General features: G+C 42.0%; 1 protein-coding gene across 2 annotated transcripts in view; it reads right to left on the reverse strand.

Moving 5' to 3' along the window:
- The window catches only part of LOC147706987 (cytochrome P450 2K1-like), a 576,312-nt gene that overhangs the window by 521,241 nt on the left and 27,978 nt on the right, over window positions 1–27,093 (reverse strand). The window lies entirely within an intron of this gene.

Here is a 27,093-nt window from a genome sequence, read left to right on the forward strand (position 1 = left end):
TCCTCCTCAGCAATACTAGCCAGAAAGAATTTACACTGGCTTCCTATAGAGCATCGTATTTTTTTTTAAATCATTTGTCTGGTACACAGCGCTCTTAAAACTGAAACATCAGTTGGGCTGGGTGCACTTCTATCCAGCTATGTCCCCAGCAGATGTCTGCGCTCACGGCAACAGAATCTTCTGGCTATCCCTAGGACCAAGAAGACCAGATGGGGAGGTAGAGCTTTTTCTACAGTCGCCCCCCGTCTCTGGAATGCACTCCCTCTGGAACTTAAGTCTCTATCTTCACTTTCCCTCTTCAAAAAGGCCCTGAAAACATGGTATTTTAAGAAAGCATACCAGTAATCAGCTCCTGGGACAGATAATCTATCAATATTGAGCTAGGCGCCTTGATGCCCTTTGGGGCTTAGTCTGCGCGATATAAATTTTCCTTCATTTCATTCATTTCATCCAGCAAGTTCCCTCTGAAATGCGGCGTCCCCCAGGGTTCGGCCCTCAACCCTATGCTGTTAAACGTGTACATTTGCCCCCTGGCCCTGTTAGCTAAAGAACGCAGGATCAAATTGATCTCGTATGCTGTTGACACGCAGCTTATTTTTACCTTTTCTAACAATACCATATCGGACCAGGCAAAATTTCAGGAAGATGTCATAGCCATCTCAAGCTGGATGATGGAGAACTGCCTCCAACTTAACTCTTCAAAAACGGAGGTGCTCCTAATTGGCCGGAACTCACAGAAATGGGACGACCAATGGTGGCCCCGACGATGGGCTCTGCCCCGACTCCAAAGAAGGAAGTAAAGAATCTGGGAGTTTTAATGGGTAACTCTCTCTCTTTCGAGTCGCATACAAAAAAGGTGGCTGGTACTTGTTTTGGATGCCTACGCACCCTCAAGCCCATTCTGGGCTTCGTTGAACCATCTACCAGACAAGTAATAGTCCAGTCCTTGGTCCTATCCCACCTTGACTACTGCAATAGTCTATTTCATGGTATCAACCTAACAACCATGAATAGACTCCAAAGGGCTCAAAACGCTGCGGCTCACACTCTTCTTGCCCTCTCCAGATGCTGACACACTTCTCACATCCTACGCCGTCTTCACTGGTTGCTGGTGAAACAGAGAATCCAGTTTAAAACACTCTGCTAAACTCACAAGATCCTACATGGCCAAGCCCCCCCAAATACTGCAGGGTCTCTGCTCTTTCTACGTCCCCACATGTGCCCTTCGCTCTGCCGACCTCCATCTCGCTCGCACCACTAGGGTACGCAAGAGCAGAGCAGGCGGACGATCCTTCCAATTCCTGGCTCCGGCCCTCTGGAACTCCATCCCCCCTGAGGCACGTGCCACGCAGGATCACTGGCTCTTCCGGAAAAAAAATAAAACCTGGTTGTTCGCCTCCATTTAGCACAAGCTACCCAGCTCAGCTCGCCAATCTGGCTCACTCCACTGTATACTCCATAGCACCCCGCTGGTTGACTTATCTGCAAGCGCTGGGACGCCTTGTTGCTAGGGCAGCCATGCCTTATAAAAACACTACTAACATAACATGAAACATACAAATGTTGATGCAATGGGTTGTGATGCTACTTCAAGTGATTCCCAATGGTTAGACAAATTGCAAGCATCCCTCCCATCCCCTTTTGTGTCTTTTATAATGTGACTGCCAACATGCAAGTTACTAAAAACTAATTCCAACTAACCTGGGAAATTCTCTGTGGAAGCAGTTAAGTAACAGTAAAAGAACGGAAAGTAAGATGAAACTGTATGTACCATGCCCATCATGACCAGATGGTTGTGCATTTTATTGCTTATCAAAATATCAAAAGAGGGAGCATACCTTTGAGGTCATGTACAAACAGGATGACAATAAGAAGCAGAAATTCTAGACGTTTTACATGTTGCTGTTTCAACAGTTGCCTCATAATTTACCTGTACCATAATTTCTGTACTAGGTGCATTCTGCACTAGACAAACAGATAGAAAGCTTTGGCGTGGTTGATAGATTGCACTGTCTCAGCATACCATGTCGGGACCAGTGTTTTTCTCACTCATTCTGTGAAATTGAGGTTTCTGGTTGGCAGATTGTGCACCCTGTCCAAGCAGGAATCACAAACCTAGCCAGGGTGAGCTAGGTACCCATTAAAAGATAACCTGTGCTCACCCTCTGGTAGCTTGGCACAGTGCGGTCAGGCTTATCTAATGAGGCAATCTGTAAAGTGTTTGTACAACACACACAGTCAGTAAAGCCATGAGAATGCCACAAAAATACTCCACATAGGGTTTGGAAAGCAGATAAATTTATAAATAAATAAGTAAAGACCAAAAATGGCAAAAATCCAATTATTAGAACCAGAGTTCTGAATTCCAAAATATAGTGCTTAGAGAATTAAAGCATCAACCTCAGATACCTGGTCGGGCTAGACCCGGGTAAATCTGAAGTTCAGGCCAGCTGCGATGGAGTGTAGGCCAGCTACAGGACTCACGCAGGTCCTGCTTAAAAATTACATTGATGGAGATGTCAAAGGCTTAATGCGAGCAGCAGTGGAGGTGATGCATCATCGTCCATCCTATGGATGGAGGCAATGCGTTGGTTCCAATCCATGCAGTCAGTGAAGGCTTTGTCGATGAACCCCTTCTTGATGCAGATGATGTGTCATCATTGAGCTGTGCAGCTTGTCATTTTTGAGCTGTGCAGTACGTCAAAGGGATGTCCTCAAACAGCAACTGCATCAGTGTCTAAGGAGTTGCCTCAGTTCCGACCGTTGCAAAGTCGTTGATGTGTCAATTTTATTGGCCCAGTACTGCAAAAGCTCTATTTCAAGGGCCCAGAACTGGATTGGCACTGGACAGGACATCAGGTGGCACAGTCCAGGTGTTGGTGTAGAGTTGTAGGAAGTCTTTGATGTCCCTGAGACTTCAAGATGGGGGCAAGCCCTGCCCTTGAAGAGCTATCAGAATGCAGAAGAGTTCTCTGTCACACCTAATCTTCCTGTGTTTGTGGCTGACTAGAGGGAACGCACCCCAGACATGTATTGGGGAAAGGCTGAAGACGCACAGAGCAATAGGGGAGCAGAGAAGTGTCCACTCTCTTAAAGTGGCATTTATAAAACAGTAATGTTAAATCTAGATTTACCAGTAAAGAGTATTTGTCATTACCAATTCAAAGATATAAAACTAGATCCGCCACTCCTTCTTTATTAGGACTTACAGCTTAAAAGTGTATTAAGTAATTTCCAATGTTAACCTCACATTTTTTGATCACTTGCCAGTATTTTAGATGTGTGGACAAGTAACCTTGCTGGTTCTTAGACCCTTATATTTGTCCAGAAAGATTGTTATTAAGGGGAAACCATTCTTGGCCATGGGACTATTTTTAATTAGTTACTATTCCCATCTCGCATAATCTTAAAAGGACTTTTAGGAAGGTATACTCACCCAAGTGAAGTAGACAGGTGTGATCCAGGGAGGATGGCCCCTCGAGGGACCGAACTAAAACTGGGATTACATTTGTGAACTCCACTTTTGGAAGGTTGATATTTGATCCAAAATTGAAAATGAAATTCTCTTGTCTTTTAGCAATGATCTAAGGCAATTATCCTTGTAAGATTTTGTTGAACGAACGCAACGGTGATCACCAGTGCATTGACACTAAATATTGCAATAAATTAAGCTTCTGGGTGATAATCAATACCATAATCTCAAGTGAGTCTATTTTTGAAAGATTTATTTGGGTATTGATATTTTTTGTCATATGGTCAATGGTCTTTACACTTAACCATAATTTAAATTATTTCTGGTCACAATGAAGAGATCCCGTACATCTGGGTGCTGCGATGTTAGTCTTATGGTTAGTGGTCTATACATTTAACCAGAAATTAAAATTGTTTCCGGTTACAATTATGAGGACTTATAGATCTCAAATTGATAGCTAATTTGTGGGCATACCTTGGTATAATATTCTTAATCTAACCGCTGAAAGAGTGATTACTGAACTTTAATAGTAAAGAATTTCCTGTTCCTTTCCAGGATGAATCGAAGGCATTCATTCCTTCAAAGTCTTTATCTAACAGACGCCACGGTAGTTATAGTAGAGACACATCTTGGTGATCTTTAAAAACACAATTCCAAGTGAGTCTGTCTTGAGAATTTGATTTTGGTGCTGCCTGTTTGAACAGACTATTATTGGTCGAGACATTCAACCAGGAAGTAATTTATTTTTCTGGCTATACTGAAGAGGATGCTTAGATCTTCATAAGAGAATTTCTCCTTTATTTTTAGCTTTTGATAAACATGTGTATTATCTCAATAATGGCCGATTGAACATGTGCAATTTGAAAACTTTGAGACTAAAAATGGAATCTATGTTGTATTATCCATGTCTAACTTTTAGCAATGGGAGTCACTTTTTGAAGTTATAATGCAGCTGTTTCATTAAACAATCAATTGTTATTTGTAATAATATATTGAGATTGTATATAGGCAGGGAGTCTTTGATGAGAGGTAGCAATTCTCTTGGATTATTGATGTTTGTTCATTCAAATGTTGATTTGTTATGGCTGTTTTTGTATTTCATGTCTATTTAGTTTTTACTAACTTAGGTTCTACTAACCTTTTGGTGTATATGAGATATTTTAAGTGACTATGTTTTATTATTGTTTTTTCAGCCCTGATGAAGTCCATGCTGGACGAAATGCGTTGGCTGGGCTGATGCATTTGACTACAAATAAAGAATAATTGAAAATAAGAAATCTCAAGACTCCTTGCACTCCATTTTTGCATGTATTTTGTGGATCCCATGCCATTGTGTATATTTTGGGGAAAAAGCTGTTTAATTACATGCTTGTGCATAATTAATTAAGGTATTATGTTCAATTGTATGCTCCTTTTCAAAACCCAAGAAGCATATGCACTTAAGCACTGGTCAGCAGTGGTAAAGTGCTCAGAGTCCTAGGGCTAACAAAAAGAATCAGCAAAAAGTGGAGGCACGCAGATGGGGTGGGGATATAAGGGGTGTAAAAAAAGAAATAAAACATACTCTCTCACAGCGCCGCTCCTCCGTCATCGCACCAACGTATCTCCTGGCCAGTGTTACAAGAACAGGGAGCACCCAAGCTGAGGCACCCCTAAGCCAATTACAGTGCACAATGCAGCATTGTGATTGATCTGAACTCCGTGGTTTGGGGCTCAGCCATGGAATAAGATCCTGGGCATGTTCTCCACCCAGGCTGTAATGCAGCCTGGGTGAAGAACATGCCATGGGCGCATGAATGTTTGGCTGTCCGGAAAAGGCCGGCCAAACATTCATGTGTATGTGTTCTTGTAAAGCGCGCTGCTGCCCTGAGGCGTTGTGGTGCTGTAGACCGCTGGGGAACCCGTCCTGGCTATCCCTGTGAGATGGTCCCTACTGGGTATCTCCAAGGTGAAACCAGGCATCCCCGGCGAATGTGGGGGGCCGTTGTACAGATGAGGTAAGCTAATGCCCAGAGTTGCCGAGTGTGATCCCTGGTTAGAGTAGGCACTGAGGTGAGAATTATCGAGTCTGCTGACCCTGGTCCACGACCAGCCGCGTTCGACACTGTCTGCCACCGCACCCTAGTCCAACGGATTGGTGTCATTACAACGCAGATTTTTACGTCGCATTCCGTTACAACGGAATTTTTACAACGCAGGATCCATTACAACGGATGCCATTACAACGCATGGCATTACATAGCAGATGGTATTACAACGCATGGCATTACATCGTAAGTATAGGTAAGTATACTTTTTTGTAAAAATGTTATTAAGTTAATTTAATTAATTTAATTTAATTAATTTAAATAAAATACATTTTAAAAAAGCCATTAATTTAATTTAATAAAATAATATCTATTTAATAAATGTAATTTCAATAAAAAAATGGGAATAATTTAATTTATTAAAATAATAAAATTAACTTAATGTACATATTATTATAATTGATATTAAATTAAATTAATTGAAATAATTTATTTAATTTAATTATTTTAATTTAAAAATGTAATTAATGAAATAAAATTTATTTAATTTATTAAATATATTTTAATTAATTTAAAAATGGTAAATATAATATAATTAACCCAAAACACAAACCCCTGTACCCCAAAACCCAAACCCTTCCCTAAAACCTAAAAACACCCCTGTAACCCAAACCCTGCCCTAAAACCTAAAAACACCCCTGTACCCCAAAACCCAAACCCTGCCCTAAAACCTAAAAACACCCCTGTACCCCAAAACCCAAACCCAGCCCTAAAACCTAAAAACACCCCTGTACCCCAAAACCCAAACCCTGCCCTAAAACCTAAAAACACCCCTGTACCCCAAAACCCAAACCTTGCCCTAAAACCTAAAAACACCCCTGTACCCCAAAACCCAAAACCCTGCCCTAAAACCTAAAAATACCCCTGTACCCCAAAACCCAAACCCTGCCCTAAAACCTAAAAACACCCCTGTACCCCAAAACCCAAACCCTGCCCTAAAACCTAAAAACACCCCTGTACCCCAAAACCCAAACCCTGCCCTAAAACCTAAAAACACCCCTGTACCCCAAAACCCAAACCCTGCCCTAAAACCTAAAAACACCCCTGTACCCCAAAACCCTGCCCTAAAACCTAAAAACACCCCTGTACCCCAAAACCCCAAACCCTGCCCTAAAACCTAAAAACACCCCTGTACCCCAAAACCCAAACCCTGCCCTAAAACCTAAAAACACCCCTGTACCCCAAAACCCAAACCCTGCCCTAAAACCTAAAAACACCCCTGTACCCCAAAACCCAAACCCTGCCCTAAAACCTAAAAACACCCCTGTACCATATACTCCTATACTCATACTTATTAAAAAAATTACTTAAATTAATATATTTAATTAATAATATTTAAAAACATAAATAAATATTTTTATTTATTTTTATTTATAATTAATAATAATTAAATAAATTAAATAATATTAAATAAAATAAAATAAAATTATATACTTACCAATACTTACGATGTAATGGTATGCGTTGTAATACCATCTGCTATGTAATGCCATGCGTTGTAATGGCATCCGATGTAATGGATCCTGCGTTGTAATAGCTGCGTTGTAACAGCATTATGACGTAAAAGTTGCGTTGTAAGTGATACACACCAGTCCAACGCCTCAGCAACACCGGCATCCAAGAGAAGGCACTGAAGTGGATCATCTTGTTCCTCGCTGGAAGAACACAGAGAGTCCGCCTCCCCCCGTTTCGTTCCGAGGCCACCGAAGTCATCTGTGGCGTCCCGCAAGGATCATCACTCAGCCCCACCCTCTTCAACGTCTACATGAGACCTCTCCCAGCCATCGCACGCCAACACAACCTCAACATCATCTCCTACGCCGACGACACCCAGCTGATCCTCTCCCTCACCAGAGACCCCGACCCCGCCAGAACCAGCCTCCACGAAGGGATGAAAGACGTCGCCGAGTGGATGATGAACAGCCACCTAAAACTGAACTCAGACAAAAACGGAAGTCCTTATCCTGGGACCATCGCCCTCCGCCTGGGACGATTCCTGGTGGCCCCCAGCCCTGGGCACCGCCCCCAAGCCAACAGGCCACGCATGCAACCTGGGCTTCATCCTGGACTCCTCCCTCTCAATGACCAGATAAGTCAACGCCGTCTCCTCTTCATGCTTTCACACCCTCCGCATGCTCCGCAAGATCTTCCGATGGATCCCGATCGAAACCAGGAAGGCGGTCACCCAGGCCCTCGTCACCAGCCGTCTGGACTACGGAAACACCCTCTACGCCGGAACCACAGCCAAGCTACAGAAAAGACTCCAACGCATCCAGAACGCCTCCGCCCGACTCATCCTGGACATCCCCCGACGCAGCCACATCTCCGGCCACCTGAGGGACCTGCACTGGCTCCCCGTAAACAAGAGGATCACGTTCAGGCTCCTCACCCACGCACACAAGTCTCTCCACAACCTGGGCCCCAAGTACCTTCCACACGCCCACCCGCCAGCTACGGTCTGCCAGCCTCGCCCTCGTCGCCGTACCACGTATCCGAAGAGCCACCACCGGAGGCAGGTCCTTCTCCTACCTGGCGGCCAAGACATGGAACTCCCTCCACATCCACCTTCGGCTGACCCAGGACCACCTCGCCTTTAGGAGACAACTCAAGACCTGGCTGTTCGAGCAGTAGCGGACCCTTCCCCCAAGCGCCTTGAGACCCTTCCGGGTGAGTAGCGCGCTATACAAGTGCTATGATTGATTGATTAATTGACCCTCCACTTCGGGAATTGAACCCTGGTCCCGGCCCGTTCTCTGCTTCCGGGTCTGCTGCCTCTAACCAGTGAGCCACACCACTCCATGTGCACTTAGGGAGTGCAAACTACTCCTGTCCTGCTCTGTCAGCAGAGCAGCCCCGCCCTACCCGCAAAGCTGCAGAAGCAGGGAATAACTAAAATGATAATAACCTTGAGTTATTGTCATTTTATTTTGTTCATTTCACTGCTGCAGAGCAGTGGGGCGATGCTCCTCTGCCTTAGCGAAGGAGCTACCTATTTGGTATTTGAAAGGAAAGCCCTAAACACGCCCCTTCCAAATATTGAAACGCAAATGCAAAATATGATTTGGTAACTAGTTATCGAATGGCATTTTGTGCATTTAAAAAGGCATATTTCCTGTCAAAAACGTGTCCGATTCTGAGAATTTGGACGTTTGCAAATGCTTTGTACATCAGGCCCCAGATGACAAGTTATCTGGGTATATTTCAAATTGCAGCTAGATTCCAAAGGTGCTTTCAGATGCCTGTAGGTGCATTTTGACTTTACACCCTTTCGCCCACATGCATCAAACAGAATTGCATTCGCAAACGGTGCGAATCGCAGAATTCAGCCGTTTGCGAATGCAAATCCTGTTTTTCAGATGCATCATTCAAAATGGTATTTTTCTCAATCTGCGAATTCGCAATTGCGTTTGCGATTCCTTACATTCTCGCAATTTCAAGGAATCGCAAACAAAAGTCAAAAAAGTGTATGCATCAAAATTCGCAAATTGCGTTTTTTCAAAGGAATCGCATTTAGGAATCTCTAAATTTAGAAGTACTGGGAGCAGGCGGTAAATTTTTTTTTGGGGGGGGAAACATGTGAAATCAATTATTTGGGTACTTAAGGGGTTTTTCATGAGCAGTACACCTCTTTGAGGATGGCAGCAGTCATTTTTCTTGCCCGTCGCTGGAGGTTGAGAGCAGCAGGAAGGAGAAGGAGGATGCTTAGTGAAAGGATATTTAGATTGCGCATCACTTTGTTTGGACAGACACAGGCAGAAATATATGACAAGTATAGGTTGAATGGTGACTCCATAATAGATCTCATTGCTGAATTAGACCCAATATTACGCAGAGAAACACGTAGGACCCAAGCCATACCTACCCATGTGCAGGTCTTATGTTGTCTACACCTGTTAGCCTCAGGTTCCTTCCAGGGAGTAATAGCAATTGCTGGGGGGGTTTCACAGAGTGCACTTTCAAGATTTTTCCAAGATTTCCTTAATGCAATGCTGACAAGGATACAGCATCACATCTATTTCCCTAGAAATCAACAAGAGTTGTTGGAAACCAAGTTGGACTTCTACAACATGCCTAATTTTCCACATGTCATTGGTTGCATAGATGGAACCCATATTCCCATTTGTCCTCCATCTACCAATGAGTATATTTTTCGCAACAGAAAAAACTACCACTCTTTAAACATCCAAGTAATTTGCAATTCCAAAACAATAATCACTGACCTAGTTGCAAGTTTTCCTGGGAGTGCCCATGACTCATATATATTCAAACATAGTGCCATCCATGGGCGACTGTTGTCTGGTGAATTTGGAGATGGATATTTGCTAGGTAAGTCATGCCTTACTGCTCAAATTACATTCCTCTTACTGTTACATGAAGACTTAACTGCCATTCCAATATTTTCCAATCTCATAGGAGACAGTGCATATGGTTTGAGAACATATATACTGACACCATACATGAATCATCAACCCAGAAGCAGCAGAACTACAACCATGCCCATATTTCAACTAGAAATGTAGTGGAGCGGACCTTTGGGGTCATGAAGTCTAGGTTCAGGATACTGCACAAAACCGGGGGAGCATTGCAATATCGTCCAGATGTATGCTGCAAAATTGTAGCGACATGTGCCATCTTGCACAACATTGCCACACGTAGAGGCTTGGAACTGGATGTAGATGACATTCTACCAAATAATGACAACCAGCCTCAACAACCTCATGCAAGAATGCGTGGACCTGATACTTCTGAAGGAAGGCGAAGACGAGCAGAAATTACTGAACATTATTTTTAGAAACAGGTAAGAAGCCAGATAATGTCCATGTTTTCAGAATGATTTTAATTGAAAAAGAAAATAGCAATAATGACAAACCAATGTAACATGAATGCAAAAGAAGTTGAAAATAAAACAACATGTAGCTTTCAATTTTCAGCTGCTTTAGGCCACTATTGCCAAGTGTTGATGCATTCATTAGTCTTTACATTTATTTTCGTCCTCTCACACCTAAAGCCTTGCTTTTGGTACTCCTCAAAGCTGTAGATGTAGATGTGTTGCCCTGCAGTGTGACATGTCTGGTACTACGTCGGCCAACCACTGTTTCAGTTTTTGATGCAGTACTTGCTTCTGCACCATCATTAGCATTGCACCCATGTGTTGATGGAAGCACAGTCATGTCTTCCTGCATCACCTCCTTTGAATTACTGTTGCCAGCCATTTTTACTGACAGGGCCTTGCAGCGGTATGTCACTGTTACAACACAACTTTTACGTCGTAATGCTGTTACAACGCAGCTTTTACAACGCTGGTTCCATTACATCGGATGCCATTACAACGCAGGATATTACATAGCAGATGCTATTACAACGCATACCATTACATCGTAAGTATTGGTAAGTATATAATTTTTTAATTTTTTTTAATATTAGATAATTAATTTAATCATTATTAATTTTAAATAAATTAATTTATTTATGTTTTTTAATATTATAAATTAAATATATTAATTTAAGTAATTTTTTAAATAAGTATGAGTTAGGAGTATATGTTTTGGGGTACTGAGGTATATGTTTTGGGGTGTTTGGGTATTTTTAGGTTTTAGGGCAGGGTTTGGGTTTTGGGGTACAGGGGTATTTTTAGGTTTTAGGGCTGGGTTTGGGTTTTGGGGTACAGGGGTGTTTTTAGGTTTTAGGGCAGGGTTTGGGTTTTGGGGTACAGGGGTGTTTTTAGGTTTTAGGGCTGGGTTTGGGTTTTGGGGTACAGGGGTGTTTTTAGGTTTTAGGGCAGGGTTTGGGTTTTGGGGTACAGGGGTGTTTTTAGGTTTTAGGGCTGGGTTTGGGTTTTGGGGTACAGGGGTGTTTTTAGGTTTTAGGGCAGGGTTTGGGTTTTGGGGTACAGGGGTGTTTTTAGGTTTTAGGGCAGGGTTTGGGGGTACAGGGGTGTTTTTAGGTTTTAGGGCAGGGTTTGGGTTTTGGGGTACAGGGGTGTTTTTAGGTTTTAGGGCAGGGTTTGGGTTTTGGGGTACAGGGGTGTTTTTAGGTTTTAGGGGTAGGGGTAGGTTTTTGGGGTACAGGGGTGTTTTTAGGTTTTAGGGCAGGGTTTGGGTTTTGGGTTACAGGGGTGTTTTTAGGTTTTAGGGGTAGGGGTAGGTTTTTGGGGTACAGGGGTGTTTTTAGGTTTTAGGGCAGGGTTTGGGTTTTGGGGTACAGGGGTGTTTTTAGGTTTTAGGGCAGGGTTTGGGTTTTGGGGTACAGGGGTGTTTTTAGGGTTTAGGGGTAGGGGTAGGTTTTTGTTTAGGGCTAATTAAATTGTATTTACCATTTTTAAATAATTAAAATGTATTTATTAAATTAAATTAATTATATTACATTAATTACATTTTTTAATTAAATTAATTAAATTAAATAAATTATTTTATTTAATTTAATTAAATTACATTTTAAAAAATATTTAAATTAAATTAATTTCATTATATTAATTTAATAAAATTAATTACAATTTTTATTAAAATTAAATTAAATAAATAGATTTTATTTTTTTAAATTAAATTAATTACTATTTTAAAATGTATTTTTATTTAATTAATTAAATTAAATTAATAAAATTAACTTAATTACATTTTTAAAAAAAGGTATACTTACCTATACTTACGATGTAATGCCATGCGTTGTAATAGCATTTGCTATGTAATGCCATGCGTTGCAATGGCATCCGATGTAATGGATCCTGCGTTGTAAAAATTCCGATGGAACGGAATGCGTTGTAAAAAACTGCGTTGTACTGACACCAATCCCCTTGCAGCATTTCCTTAAGTCCTTTTGCATACACATTGCAGTTGTAATTACTTTGCTGTTTGTGTTGCATAAGCGATGGATTGCTCTGGTGTAAGTGTGTATGCTAGAGTACATTCTCAGGTGCCTATTGGCATTAGCAATGTTCTGTGACTCTATGGCATCACACATTCTCTCCATGGCTGTTGCCATGCGCTCACATTTTGAACTAGTGGCCAAATGTGCATTTTCAAACACAGAAGTCATTCTGACAAGGCTGTCACTCATGGTGCTAATGTTGCTTTTGATGTGGCTCAGTTGGCCCTTCATAACCCTGATGTCTTTGCCTTGCAGCCTTTGAACTTTGAGGAGCTTTTTCTCCACCACACTGGCCTGGCTCTCATCTTGTGTGGACATTGCCTGGTGTGCAGGACGTGATCTTCTCCTGTAAAATTGTTGGAGTCTACTGCGTTGATTTACAATTTTCGTTACATTACTTCCAACTGCTTGTTGCAAATTTTCATTTGTATTTATATGTTCATCACTATCAGACTCTTCCAGTTGCAGTATCCTTTTACTTTTTTTCTTTTGACATACTGTTGGTGAAGAAACATTTTGACTATGGACTGGCATGTCCTCTATGTATGTATTGACATTGTTTTCCAAATCCGTGCTTTCCCTCACTTTATGAAAATCTACGAATTAGAAATAAATGTATGGTTAACATTATTATTGTTATGTGATTTACCTTCTTACTCAAATAAATTGCTTTTTGTGAATAAAAGAAGCATGTTCTTTATGTAGCAATTTGTCTACTCTTCTGTCCTCTGACTTCGTAAGTCATTTGGGAATATTTATTTCAAACAAATTTAAAGATTAGAATTCATACGAACTACATCTCCCACAATGCACTGATGCAATGCAGACTCCCATTTATTCCTATGACTCTTTTTGTGTGTGTTTCAGAGTACATGCTGTAAATTAATTTTATCATTTGACAATGATTCTGAAGGCAAAAGTCTGTGACATATGTTAAGTAATAACATTTACAGTTACACACTTACCTTGCGAAGTACCAGGCATTTCAGATGTATCTACGTTGGTCACTCCTACCACTGCTTCAGTGAGCAGGGTCCCCTCAACCATCTCCTCTAGTGGGGTGTTTGGTTTATCCTTCGGGGGTCCACCACCTGTCTTGTTTGCATGTTTAATCCTGGATGCAATTTTGTCCTTTGCACGGCTGCGCAAGTCATACCAGCGTTTTTGTAAATTAGTGATATCTCTGTGGGCAGCCCCCACAGCATTCACTTTTGATTGAATGGCCAGCCACAGTTTCCTCTTCACTCCTTCTGGGACCTTCAAGGAATCCTTACCAAAAAGCTGGTCATGCCTCAGAGTGACCTCTTCAATTAATATTTCCAGTTCCTGGCCACTAAACTTTAATTTTCGTTTTCTTGCATGCACGTCTTCAACGGCACTTTCCGCAGCCATCTCTCCTTCAAGGGCACACCAAACACACTCCTCCTGTAGCTGAAAGCAGAGCTCCAACTGCCAACAGCCACTCCTGCAGTTTAAATTGAACTTCAGCTGTGTCTAATCTGTGTACTGGTTTCCTGGGTGTCCTCATTGGTATGCATGAAAATGCGAATTCGCATTTTGCGATTTCGCAATGTGCGAAGTCGCACCGAAAAAATCGCAATTTTCTTGCGATTCGGATAAAAATGCGAATTTTACCGAATCGCAAAAAAAATGCGAAAAAAATTATGCATACCATTATGCGATTCCTAATATGCGTTTCGCTAATTTTTGCAAATTAGGAAACGCAAAAAATAACTTTGATGCATGTGGGCGTATGTGTCTGAAAATACCCACTCACAACTTGGGGCTCTGTTACAGCCAGAACCCAATCCACAAATGCATTGGCATACATTGCCCATGAATTTTGTAGTTGCGTTGTCCAAATATAAGGACAGGATTGTATTATTGGTAGAGATAGGCCAGCTCTCTTAGAGGCACCATTTAATCGTTATACCTGTATTAGCTTCAGTATGAGACTTAGGCAGCCTCTCAAGAGAGAAAGGGGTGCGACCAGGCGGAATTTCAAGGCCCTCGTCATAGAGGGCCACAATTTGAATCAAGCTTCTGATCCGCTTTTTGCAAAATCTTAGATATCAATGTGAGGTTCTCCATAATTAACCATCCATAAAGAGATGGCTAAAAGCAATGACAAAATGAGGACATAGAACAGCTTTTATGATAGTTTTGGCCTTATTACGAGTTAAGTTATTCGACAGCCAAAGGACCGTGTCAGTGACCGCTAGGAGACTGCTGAGACTTTGGTATTCAGACCGCCGAATTACGAGTTTGCCGAGGGGCCGGCGTTGTGGCAGTCTTGCGGTGGTGTGTAATGTATTTCTATATTGATGGCTGTGTGTACAGTCCGACTGCATATGTGTCAAAAGTACACATATGCATGATATCTGTAGGAAAATACAACATACCCATTGCCGGAGTCAGAGCCATATGTCGACAGACCCAGTAATGAGTACATAGTACCAAAGCACTTACATGGATTTTGCTGCAGAATGGGCCATGTTCCTCCGGGTGAAGATGCTGCTGTGTAGGGGGGACCTGGAGAAAGGGATCCACCTCTAAATCTGCGGCAAAGAACTGGAAAAGGGGTGAGTATGTACCCCAAATCCTTTGTCTCCGATGACCTTAAGGCAGCAGTCTTGCCTGCTGCGGTCGGCTTGAGGGAAAGCCAACTTTTAATACAGACAGCAATGTTGCACCTCTATACTGCCAGTCGGCGGTGTGATGGCAGTGCCAGTGGTTCGGTGGCGGTCTTCACAAAGCCACTGCGCCCAACTCGTATTACGCTGGACGGCTCACCGACATTGGACTGCCACCACCGGGGTGGCAGCCAAGAATCTGCTGAACTCATAATCAGGCCTTTGTGTTACATCAGGAGGATGACTGAAGTGGAGTTTTGAGGCTTACTGAATTTGCATGCAACAACTACAAACATGTTTATTTGCAATGCAAACGTCTTTTGTTTGCATGACTATTTGGCAAATGCTTTGTCATTTGACCTGCCCAAATCCAAACTGAAATCCACACTGTAGTAATGACGCAAACAAATCCACACAGTAGTTTGGGAAATGTGCCATATCTCATTGAAGCCACAGGAGTTTACAAGCAATATTCTGATAGAAAATGCCCTTCTGTTAAAACCTACTCCTGGCTTTCTACCAACTGTGATACCAGCGTTGTGCCAGATTGACATCAGCCAAGGCACCATGCAAAACTCCAGAATAATTAACTGTCAGTCATGGACTTATGAACAGCATAGTCGGGCGTAGCTATAAAAATAAAACTCCTCTACTTTGAAACACTGCACTACGCATCAGAAATACAAAAAAATGACTGGTGAAAAGTGATTGCAAACTGACCTAGGTACTATTAAGTCAATCCACAAAATCAACATTCACACTGGGTCGCAATTCAACTTACCTCATTACTATTTATGAGGTCGGTCAAAAACTCCCAACTGACTATAATTGCGGTCACGACAAAGGGTGGCCTGTGATTTCTTTTAAATAAAGTATTTCTTTAAATGTAGTCCATTTTCCTCAAGGAACACATGGCTGTATTTAACAAACAAATTACTTTTTTTAAATGTTTAATGGCTTTGGTCCCCTGCAACACTGCCTATTTTTGGAATTGGGAAACAATTTCGCTGGGAAACTAAAAATTAGGCGGCATGGTGAAGCAGAGGAAAGGGGTCGGAGTCACCCGGGGCATGGTCATAAAAAGCAAAGTCTGACAGTCAAGCTATACATTTGTTTCTGGCACAAGGTCGAATGTGACAGTAAATCTGTTCTACTTAATTAATTGGCCAAATTTAGGTTGCTTTTTAAAATATCGTATGGGTTAAGGTATTTGCTACAGGGATCCTTATGAGCCCCAAAAAATTCTAGATATATTAGTTATTGTAAGATAACTCTGGAGGTTAATGCATTTTCTGGAGAGATCTCTGTTTTGTCTAGTCACAGTATTGACTTATAAACTAGCATGTATGTTTGTGTGCCTGTTGCAAAGCACATTGTGGAACACACAGATCACAGATTTGCATGTTATGTAGTTAGGTGAGTGGGTTACTGCTTTTGACACAGAGATCCTTTTTGTTAGTTACAGTTTATAAGCTGCAGTCTTTTTAATACCACACAGTCTGCTCTTAACTGGTAACAGAAAGTCATGGGTTTAGAGCCTTGTTGTTTTTTTCTCAATCTGTTAGTATTCTAAGTTTGCAAGCAAAGGTTCCTTTGGGTAGCAGTAAAGTATTGTTAGCACAGACAACACCATCCATTGTATTTTAAATCAATAATTTGCTTTTGTGATACCCTGATACTCTGTCCAGGCTCAGGCGAGGCGTTAGTGACTAAAGTATTGGAGGACTAAATATGTCTAATTTCAGTCAAGCCCTTTATGGTCAAACTCCAATTTAATTAAGTAGCATTAACTGGTATCTCTGTAAAGGTTTGTAGAGGTAGTATGCATATATTCGTGCTCTTTGTGATTTGCTATTGCTGTTTTTTATTATTATTTTTTTTAACAGAAATGTATGTGTTTTCTTGTTTTTTATTCTTCCATTTTTTTTTCCACTCTCTTCTTTTCTGAATTAACTTACTTTCTATTTTATTTGTCTTCTATTAGGAAAGTTCAAGTCGAACTAAGAATGTTATATATTCATTCATAGATAAACTCTATAGGCAACCATATGAGGAAAACCAAAAACTTCTCGGTCTGAAACTAAGCTACAGTCAATTTTTAGAGGTGCCAATAATTAATAATAGTTCAACAGCAGCTTGGACTGTGCGGACATTAAACATTTTGTTATTAAGCATGATCTTCAGTGCTGCAGGAAAAGTCAGCTGGACAGATGCTCCCAAGTTTCTGAATGCCTCCATTCTCCGACCCAGTTCCCACTGTCTATCAAGGGTCGCCCTTGATAAGTCAGATCGCACTTGAAAGGAAAAGCCTTCCCCAGTCAGAGATTTTTGTTTATGGGCCAGATTTAGAATGTGATCCTTCAGTTGAAATGTGTGGAAGTTCACTAGAATCTTGCGGGGCTTTGCCCGCTGCGGATTACGCCTGAAGGGGTCCCTATGAATCCGTTGAATGTCTAGATTGAGCTCCTCCTCTGTATGCTTTGAATTTAAAGATTTTATTAGGAGTTGGATATTATATGCCTTAATGTTGGAATCTTCATTTGCTTCTGGTACATTCAGGATGCGAATATTACAGCGCCTCGCATTATTTTCCAAGACCTCCATTCTTTCAGCCAATAAAGTATCCTCTCTTTTAAGTTTCACAATTTCCTCCTTGGCATTGTCTAGCTCTATGGACATTACCGCTGTCGTTTCTTCCAAAGCTCCTTGAAAAAAGCCCATCAATTTTGCTATCCAGTGATTCACAGTATGACCTAAACTCTCTCTGGATTTTAGATGACTCCTCAAAGCCTCGTTTAATGTCAGCTGTCAAATTGGAAAAAATAGTTAGAACTGAAGAAAGATCTAAAGGTGAGGTAGAGACAGTGGCGTCTGGTGGTAGTTGTGTTTCAGAACTAAGAAGAAGCGGGCTCTGAGCTCATTGCAGTATAGTACTCTGAGTACTCTGGTCTGGAATTGAAGGACCCTCAAGTATTTGAAGTTGATTATCCGACTCTAACTCTACCAATGCCAGACTTGCGTTTGCTTAAAGATTGATACATCTACCAGAGAGACTAGAGTCTTCCAATCCTGTGATACTGGAAGGGACGGCAGGAATCTTGTCGAGATTTAAAGAGATGGTCACACTATCACTGCCATTAATATACTGTTGCGTTAGTAATTCTGATGTTAAGACTGCGTTTATATCTGCATTTTCTGCCATAGTACCTGGCCGTGTGTTTTCCATGGGTGGACCTCTTCCCTTCTCATCGGTTTGATTTACATTACAAGACCCCCCTTCCATGTTTAGAGAGACAGAGGCCATATCACCAGTTATTATTGGGCTAGAGATTGTCTCTGAGGATGCTCTGGTAGGGTAATGAGTACTCTGTGTAAGGCTCAGAACCTGAGGTATGACCTTAAAATAAGACCTCAGAGAGGGTGTTATCTTTGAGCCCGAATCCAAAACTGATTTTACTGCCTTGTATTTCTTGGATCATTTAGGCTTAGCCTCTGCAGAGAGGTAAGAAGAGCACTTAGTGGGCGTATTATTGGTACCACAAACAATACCACTGGACTTAGTGGATACTGCACTAGTTGGATTAACTAATTTCAGACCTACAACAGTATTATCACAGTCCTCCTGCTCAGTGACCTGCTTGAATTCCAGAGCTGAGGCGGAAAACAAGTTAGGTTTATCTGAATTTGTCTTCCCCCCTGGGTTATGATGTAAACTCCCTGTTTTAGCTGTTTTCCTTCCTCTACGACCCTTTCTAGATATTACTGGGGTCGATTTTGCAGTAAACTCAGGTTGAATTGAGGTTCGACTTCTAAGGGAGTATGGGTTTTTAACAAAGCCAATACTCTGCTTTAATGTCCCTACCCCAGAGTTTAAATCTTCCTTAAGTCCAGCGAAACCCACAAACTGTTTCTCATGCGGCTCCTCCAAAAGTTGAACAGCCACTGCCTCCTCCGCCCCTTGGCCCCCCTTCACCTCGTTTGTCATCAGATCTGGTGTCACGTAATCTCCTGCTGCCTCCAGTAGAGCGGGAGCCGACGCCAAGGTGCTCTCGGTCGTGGTCCCGCTTTCCGCCGCCACTGCTGCCACCACCGCCCGTCCTTCTCCGCCAGCAACCGCAGGAAGAGTGTCTCTGCAAAGGGAGCGAACTTGCCTCCCGCGACGGTGCTCCAGGGCGGCCCGGTACCACTTCCAAGGCACCGACGACGAGAGGATACGTGCCTGCAGTATAGACCGAGCCGGCAGCGGGAGAGTAGTGCCCAGGAGAGCGGACGCCGAGTCAGAACGAAACACGCCCCCAGCGAGCACGAGCATGGAAGGCGAGAGGAGACCGAGCCTAATGGCTCCAAAGTCTGGAGAATAACCCCGGCTCAACAGGAAGTAGGTATGTTACAAAAAAAAAGGAGGCTATAGAAGATCACAGCACATCCAGATCAAGCTAATCAAGCTGGCGCACGAATGTAGCCCTCATCAGAAAGAGAAAAGCCAAACGCTCCGCGATAGCCCAGAGCGTTGTATCGCGGCAGCTAGCCTGCTCCGGGTGGTTAACCAGGGGTTCCTCAGGGGAGGGGGGGTGGTTTTCACATGGGTAAGGGTTAGGAAAATAAAAAATAAAATGCTTCTCATCTCTAAAATGGTGGTCGATAACTTTATAAATGAACAATGGACGAATTTTGCTCTTGTTAGTAGTACTAAGGGGTGTGAGTTAGCTGGACTCTTTACCATTAGATATGTCAACTATGAGTACCATTAAGATTCTCTCCTGGAATGTTAATGGCCTGCGCACCAAACCTAGATCTAACACAATTTTACAATACATCCATGACTTTGATTCGCAGGTCATTATTCTCCAGGAGACACACTTGGTTGAAGCTGAAGTATTGGACCTGGTAAAAAAGAACAGATGGATAGATTTATCAGTCACTACATCTCAAACAGTTAACACTAGAGGGGTTGTCATTCTCTTTAAAAAAACATCGCAACAAGATTTTTGAAGCAGAAGGTTGACCCTTTTGGTAGGTGGGCAATCGCGGCTGTCATGATAGGGTGAGCATGCGTTACGTTGGTTGGTTATTATGGGCCTAACCGTGATGACCCATCTGCCCTGGCCACGCTGTTCTCCGAGCTTTTACATTTTCCAGAACCTATAATAATAGTGGGAGATTTTAACATCGTGCTCAATCCGCTGCTGGATAAGTCTTCTTCTGGCCGACAACTTGCTCACTCTAAATCTAGAGATCTCTTAATTAAATACATGTATCAATATGGATTTATTGATATTTGGAGGGCAAGGTCGGGTCAGAAAACCGGCTTTTCCTTCAGAAATTACAAGTACCGTCATAGATCTAGGATCGATTTTATTTTGGTAAACAAAGTTTTGGATAAATCGGTTAGGAGTGTAACTTATCTACCATCTCACCTGTCCGATCATTCGGCGATACTCTTAGACTTCGAACTGCAGTCTCAACCCCGACTAGGTCTTAGTCAATTGACAGATCTTTTCTCACATCCCCCCGAAGATTTGGAGTATGTTAAAGTGGAGACGCAAGAATGTTTTAAAATTAACATTGGTTCGGCGTGCTCTAGCACAGTATGGGACGCTTTTAAATGCTCTTTGAGAGGGGTTATTAAGAAGAAAACTTTGTTTCGTAAGAAACAGTATACCCAAGCGGTTACACTGATAGAGGCTAACATATCAACAGCCCAATCAGAATTAGAAAATCTTAACAATACCCCCGAACATGTAGCACAGGCTAAACAGGAGGAGCTGATGAAGCTTAAAGGGCAACTGGCTTCTATATTGCAAAGGTGGGAAGCCAGTAAATTAGCCAATTTTGAATTTGGTGAAGGGGCGGGCAAATTACTAGCCTGGAAGTCTAGAACAGATCAGACACAAAATAATATTGACTCTATAATTACTGGCTCCGGTACAGTATCTTCGGACCCAGAAATAAGGCCAGCCTTCAAAGATTTTTTCCAGGCTATATATCGAGAGGACAATAACATCACCTCCATTAATGTAGGAAACTGGCTTAATAAAATTTCACTGCCAGAACTCTCTACAGAACAAGTGGATTTTTTAGAACACCCTATAACGGTAGAAGAGGTATCAACTGCCATACTAATTAGTAAATCTGGAAAGGCGGCGGGCCCGGATGGCCTACCGGCAGAGATATACAAACTTATTGCAGCCGATATCGCTCCCTTTCTCACCAAGTTATTCAATTAAGTTCTGATAGATGGTGATCTACCGCCCACATCATGGAATAAAGCTTCCATTACGCTTATTCTGAAACCGGGGAAGGCATCCACCGCCTGCGGCTCGTATCGCCCAATTTCAGTTCTTAACGCTGACTATAAGATCTTCGCGTTACTACTAGCCAAGAGATTGGGGCAGGTAGCCCCCTCAGTCCTACATTCCAACCAAAAGGGCTTTGTTAAAGGTCGCCAACTTTATGAGCTGATATACAACCTAATAGGAGCGATTGACATGGCAACTAGTTCAACGCTACCCTTGGCTATTCTCACCCTGGACGCAGCCAAGGCCTTCGACAGGGTCAATTGGGTATACTTGTCGGGGACCTTGGAAAAATTCGGCGTGGGTCGGGCCTTTCGCAGAGCGGTGGAATTACTGTACCATAACCCTTCGGCCTCGGTCTTGGTTAATGGCGGACTGTCGGAACCATTTACCATCACAAGGGGCACTCGGTAGGGTTGCCCGCTTTCGCCCCTACTCTTCGATCTCTATATAGAGCCATTTGCTCAAATAATTCGCGAAGACATTAACATCGTTCCATTTAGATATAGATATTGGGAAAAAAAAGTATCTTTGTATGCTGACGATCCTATGATCATAACCTCAGATATCAGCACAGCTTTTCCGACAGACATAAATCTAGCACAACAATGTGGCAACATCTCTGGCTATGAAGTCAACGCCACAAAGACCGAGGTTATGGCATGGAACAGCATAACAGCGCAACTCCCTGTACAACCTTGTGACAGCATGAGATATCTAGGCATAAAAATTGTAAAGGATATTAATCTGATCGCACATACAAATTTCACTCTGGTGGCTAAAGAATGTAGGAAACTAATGAGTTCTTGGAGACATCTTCCATTAACGCTCCTAGGTCTATCAAACTTAGTTAAGATGTCTATCTTACCTAGGCTGACCTTTATTTTTAACAGCTTACCACTTTACTTTGATAAAACATTGATAGCAAAGATGCAGAGCGACATCACCTCATTTGTATGGAGGAACAAGACTGCAAGAATTTCTTGGAATAAATTAAGGCGTCGTAGGGAGAAGGGTGGTTTGGCCGGTCCTGACATTCAGATTTATGCTTGGGCCTTTCAGTTGACACACGCCCGAATGCTACCTAAAACTCCATCAGATCAGGGCATCGGTTTAATGTTTTCAACACTATTACAATGTGAAGGTCTAAGTCAGATGGGTTTTTTATTTAAGTTCGGAGACCCCAAATGTTTTAAAAACATCAAGCTGAAGGTATTGCAGGGCCTAGCAAGAACCTGGTATAACCTTAGAACCACTACCAAAATAGGCTACCACTCTAACAGTTCTCCTATATGGGATCTTCCTGCTCCCCCGGGCTGGACTAAAGATGCATTGATAAGCCCACTAAAAGATGCTGGAATTTTAACATGGTGAGATCTGTTCTTCGAAGGGGAAATGCTTTCCTAGGAACATCTAGTGAGTAAGGTAGGCCCCAATCTCTCTAGACTTAAATTCCTACAAATCTCAAGTTGGGTACAAGCACAAAAATCTGGTCCCACACGTCATCAACAACGAGCTTTAAGAGGAAGTAGTCAACCAGAATCCTGCTCACTTGACAACGCACCAAAGTCTAAAGAGGTTTCCCACTTTTACAATTTAATCTTAGAGGAGATAGACGGAGTATTCCAACTTCCGGACCAGCTGTGGGGTGTCTTATTGCCTGCATTAAATGTGAATGAACTTTGGTTAACATCCTGAAACCTTCTCTGGGACATTGTTAAACCTGCCTGGCTTCGCAGAAACCACTTCTTTACCCTTCATAGGGCCTACTATTCTCCCCAGAGGTTGTTCAAATTCTCAACAGGTACACCAGTGGCTTGTCCCCGTTGTGGTCAAGTGGCAGCCTCAGATGCTCATATGTTTTATGATTGCCCACATTTAACATCTTTCTGGCAATCAATAGGCAATACATTAACATCTTCAATAGGCTCTATTGTGAGTATAGATCTCTGCCTTGTAATTTTTGGAGTAACGGACAAAAAACGTAGTGCTAATAACAACCTCTTGTTCTACTCAATGCTGGTGGCCCGACGTGAGATCTGCAGGCGCTGGAAAGAGGCCTCTCCTCCGACGTTGCCCGACTGGAGTTCTTCCATGCTTCATATATCGAAATTGGATCTTTCCAGGGCTGGAAAACCTGAAAATAGAGCTTTTTGGTTGAAACTCGATTGGTCTCAATAACTAGAGCTGGTTCCCCCCTCTCCCCTCCCCCTCTCCCCCAGTTCCAATGATTATAAAGCCATGACGCACTCTCTTCGCTCTATCACTTTCGCCCTTTCTTTAAGGTCAATTTGTGGTAACAGCAATGGTGGAATCTGGCTAATGGCAAGCACCATCCAAATCGTACACAAGGGTCTGTGATTAACTGTGAAACTGACATGGCTGTAGGGTCCAGGCGCTTCCTTACTACGATCGACCCCTACCAGTCTTGCACTGAGACAGTATGTCTTTTTCTCAAATCACACTTCTCCTAGTCCACGGTATCATTGGGCCAGCCATGGTTCAGATGAGGAACAAAAAAAAAAAAGAATTTGCTTTTTCCCCAATCATGCACTCAACATATAATGTCTCCAAGTAGTGCCGATATGTGACTCCTATAACGTATAACCCTCATTGTCTTATGCAACATTTTCTGTACATTGAGGTGTACACCTGTATGATTTAGTGTCTCTCTGTGTCTGACATAAAGTGTTCGGACAACCTACACCGAGTGGAATAGTTCTTAAAGATTTTTTTTAATGAATGCCATTTAAATTGTTATTTGTGTAGTTACTCATGCACACGGATGCATATGACATTCTTATAGTGCAAGCACATTTCTTGCATAAGGGGCTGAATTGTAAAAATAAAATGCCTCCAAACCATAAGTTCTGTTAAGTTCTTGTGAAGTGATAAGAAGCTATGTGTCTAGGTTTTCTTCCAATGTATTTGCGCTTGGTATTAGGCTTCAGATGGATCAAAGTCAGGAAATTACTTGGAAAAAAGGGGAGTTGATGACCCTTTAAATCAGGCTTCTGTTTTAGGCTGAACAGGATTAGAAAATAGGGCAAGTATTTTGGCTGCCTGCACCTTGCTGTTCTGAACAGAAAGCACATAACCTGTGGGCGCTTCTGTGTTGCAGTCAGGGCCGTACTTGGCATTGCGGGCATCGGGCATTTCCCCAGGAGGCTGGAAGTGTGTGAGACGGTTTTGTAGCGGTTGGGGCTAGTTTTGTTACTGGGGGCCAGTTTTGTAGCATTGTAGCATTGATGCAATATCAGCCCCCATAACAAAAACAGCAGTGCTTCCCAACTGAAAACCCCTGCCCCCTTGCGGGGATGGAGGGGGCTGATCTGATAAAATTGCCTAGGCTGCTTTGGATTTCCCGTCCGTCCCTGGATGCAGGGTGGGAAAATGTCACCAGGGCAAATTCAGCATGTTTCACAGATCAGATGGATTCCAAATCTGATTCAGGAATAGCTACAGGAATGAGTATCCGGCTGGATTTCCTCATTGCCTGCACTGCCACTAGCTATCGCACACCCTGTAATTTTGCATACCAAAGGCGTTGCATTTGCAAAATGGCTTTGAACATGTGGCAGCCTATAAAAATATCACACATTTTTCCCCGGATGAATTTCACTTCATTAAACCTTTCAGAGGGAGGGGTGTGGAAATGCAATATTCGGATTTTCACAGCTTGGACTTTGGAAACACTTTGTATTATTAAAAAATGATTCACTATTGCAAGTTGCAGAACTTGTAATGGGAAGGTAGTACCACACTGGGCAAATACAGCACCCTTTGGTTAATTTTGTTTTCATTTCTTTTTCACTGATGACATGTTGGTAAAGGTATACTTGCCTATGCATGAGAGTTTTATACAGACAGAACATGTCTCTCAGTACAAGAGCTTTATGTACACATAGAAAAGCAAACATCTTTTGAAGTCCTTGTTTGACAGTACCACGTGACTCTTTCTCTAGTGAGAACGTATGTATGTTTGTTGTTAGGCTAGACTCTTTTTATTGCAAGCTGTAAGATATTGAACTGGCGCCATAGATTAATATTTTGTAAGACCTTACTCCCGGAAAAGAAATACAGACTACATGGAAGTTAATACACGAATTGTACCGTCTAGTTTTAATGAAGAGGCCCTGTTTACAAGTGCAGGACTAGAAAGCAGAATTACGAGCTGTGTGTTAATGATCTCACTTTCACAGTTTTCTTCTTATAAATTCTATCAACATTTTTCAAGGAAAAGACCCATAAAAAAACGCAAACATGCAGAATCTGGTGTGTTAAATACTGATTCTACACGTGATGTAAAAAGTCAGAAACCCAAAAATAATTCTAGATATATTAGTTATTGTAAGATAACTCTGGAGGTTAATGCATTTTCTGGAGAGATCTCTGTTTTGTCTAGTCACAGTATTGACTTATAAACTAGCATGTATGTTTGTGTGCAAAGCACATTGTGGAACACACAGATCACAGATTTGCATGTTATGTAGTTAGGTGAGTGGGTTACTGCTTTTTACACAGAGATCTTTTTTGTTAGTTACAGTTTATAAGCTGCAGTCTTTTTAATACCACGCAGTCTGCTCTTAACTGGTAACTGAAAGTCATGGGTTTAGAGCCTTGTTGTTTTTTTCTCAATCTGTTAGTATTCTAAGTTTGCAAGCAAAGGTTCCTTTGGGTAGCAGTAAAGTATTGTTAGCACAGACAACACCATCCATTGTATTTTAAATCAAGAATTTGCTTTTGTGATACCCTGATACTCTGTCCAGGCTCAGGCGAGGCGTTAGTGACTAAAGTATTGGAGGACTAAATATGTCTAATTTCAGTCAAGCCCTTTATGGTCAAACTCCAATTTAATTAAGTAGCATTAACTGGTATCTCTGTAAAGGTTTGTAGAGGTAGTATGCATATATTCGTGCTCTTTGTGATTTGCTATTGCTGTTTTTTATTATTTTTTTTTAACAGAAATGTATGTGTTTTCTTGTTTTTTATTCTTTCATTTTTTTTCCACTCTCTTCTTTTCTGAATTAACTTACTTTCTATTTTATTTGTCTTCTATTAGGAAAGTTCATGCCGAACTAAGAATTTTATATATTCATTCATAGATAAACTCTATAGGCAACCATATGAGGAAAACCAAAAACTTCTCGGTCTGAAACTAAGCTACAGTCAATTTTTAGAGGTGCCAATAATTAATAATAGTTCAACTGCAGCTTGGACTGTGCTGACATTAAAGATTTTGTTATTAAGCATGATCTTCAGTGCTGCAGGAAAAGTCAGCTGGACAGATGCTCCCAAGTTTCTGAATGCCTCCATTCTCCGACCCAGTTCCCACTGTCTATCAAGGGTCGCCCTTGATAAGTCAGATCGCACTTGAAAGGAAAAGCCTTCCCCAGTCAGAGATTTTTGTTTATGGGCCAGATTTAGAATGTGATCCTTCAGTTGAAATGTGTGGAAGTTCACTAGAATCTTGCGGGGCTTTGCCCGCTGCGGATTACGCCTGAAGGGGTCCCTATGAATCCGTTGAATGTCTAGATTGAGCTCCTCCTCTGTATGCTTTGAATTTAAAGATTTTATTAGGAGTTGGATATTATATGCCTTAATGTTGGAACCTTCATTTGCTTCTGGTACATTCAGGATGCGAATATTACAGCGCCTCGCATTATTTTCCAAGACCTCCATTCTTTCAGCCAATAAAGTATCCTCTCTTTTAAGTTTCACAATTTCCTCCTTGGCATTGT

Source organism: Lissotriton vulgaris, chromosome 6, assembly GCF_964263255.1.
Source record: "Lissotriton vulgaris chromosome 6, aLisVul1.2, whole genome shotgun sequence".
NCBI classification, from domain to species: Eukaryota; Metazoa; Chordata; class Amphibia; order Caudata; family Salamandridae; genus Lissotriton; species Lissotriton vulgaris.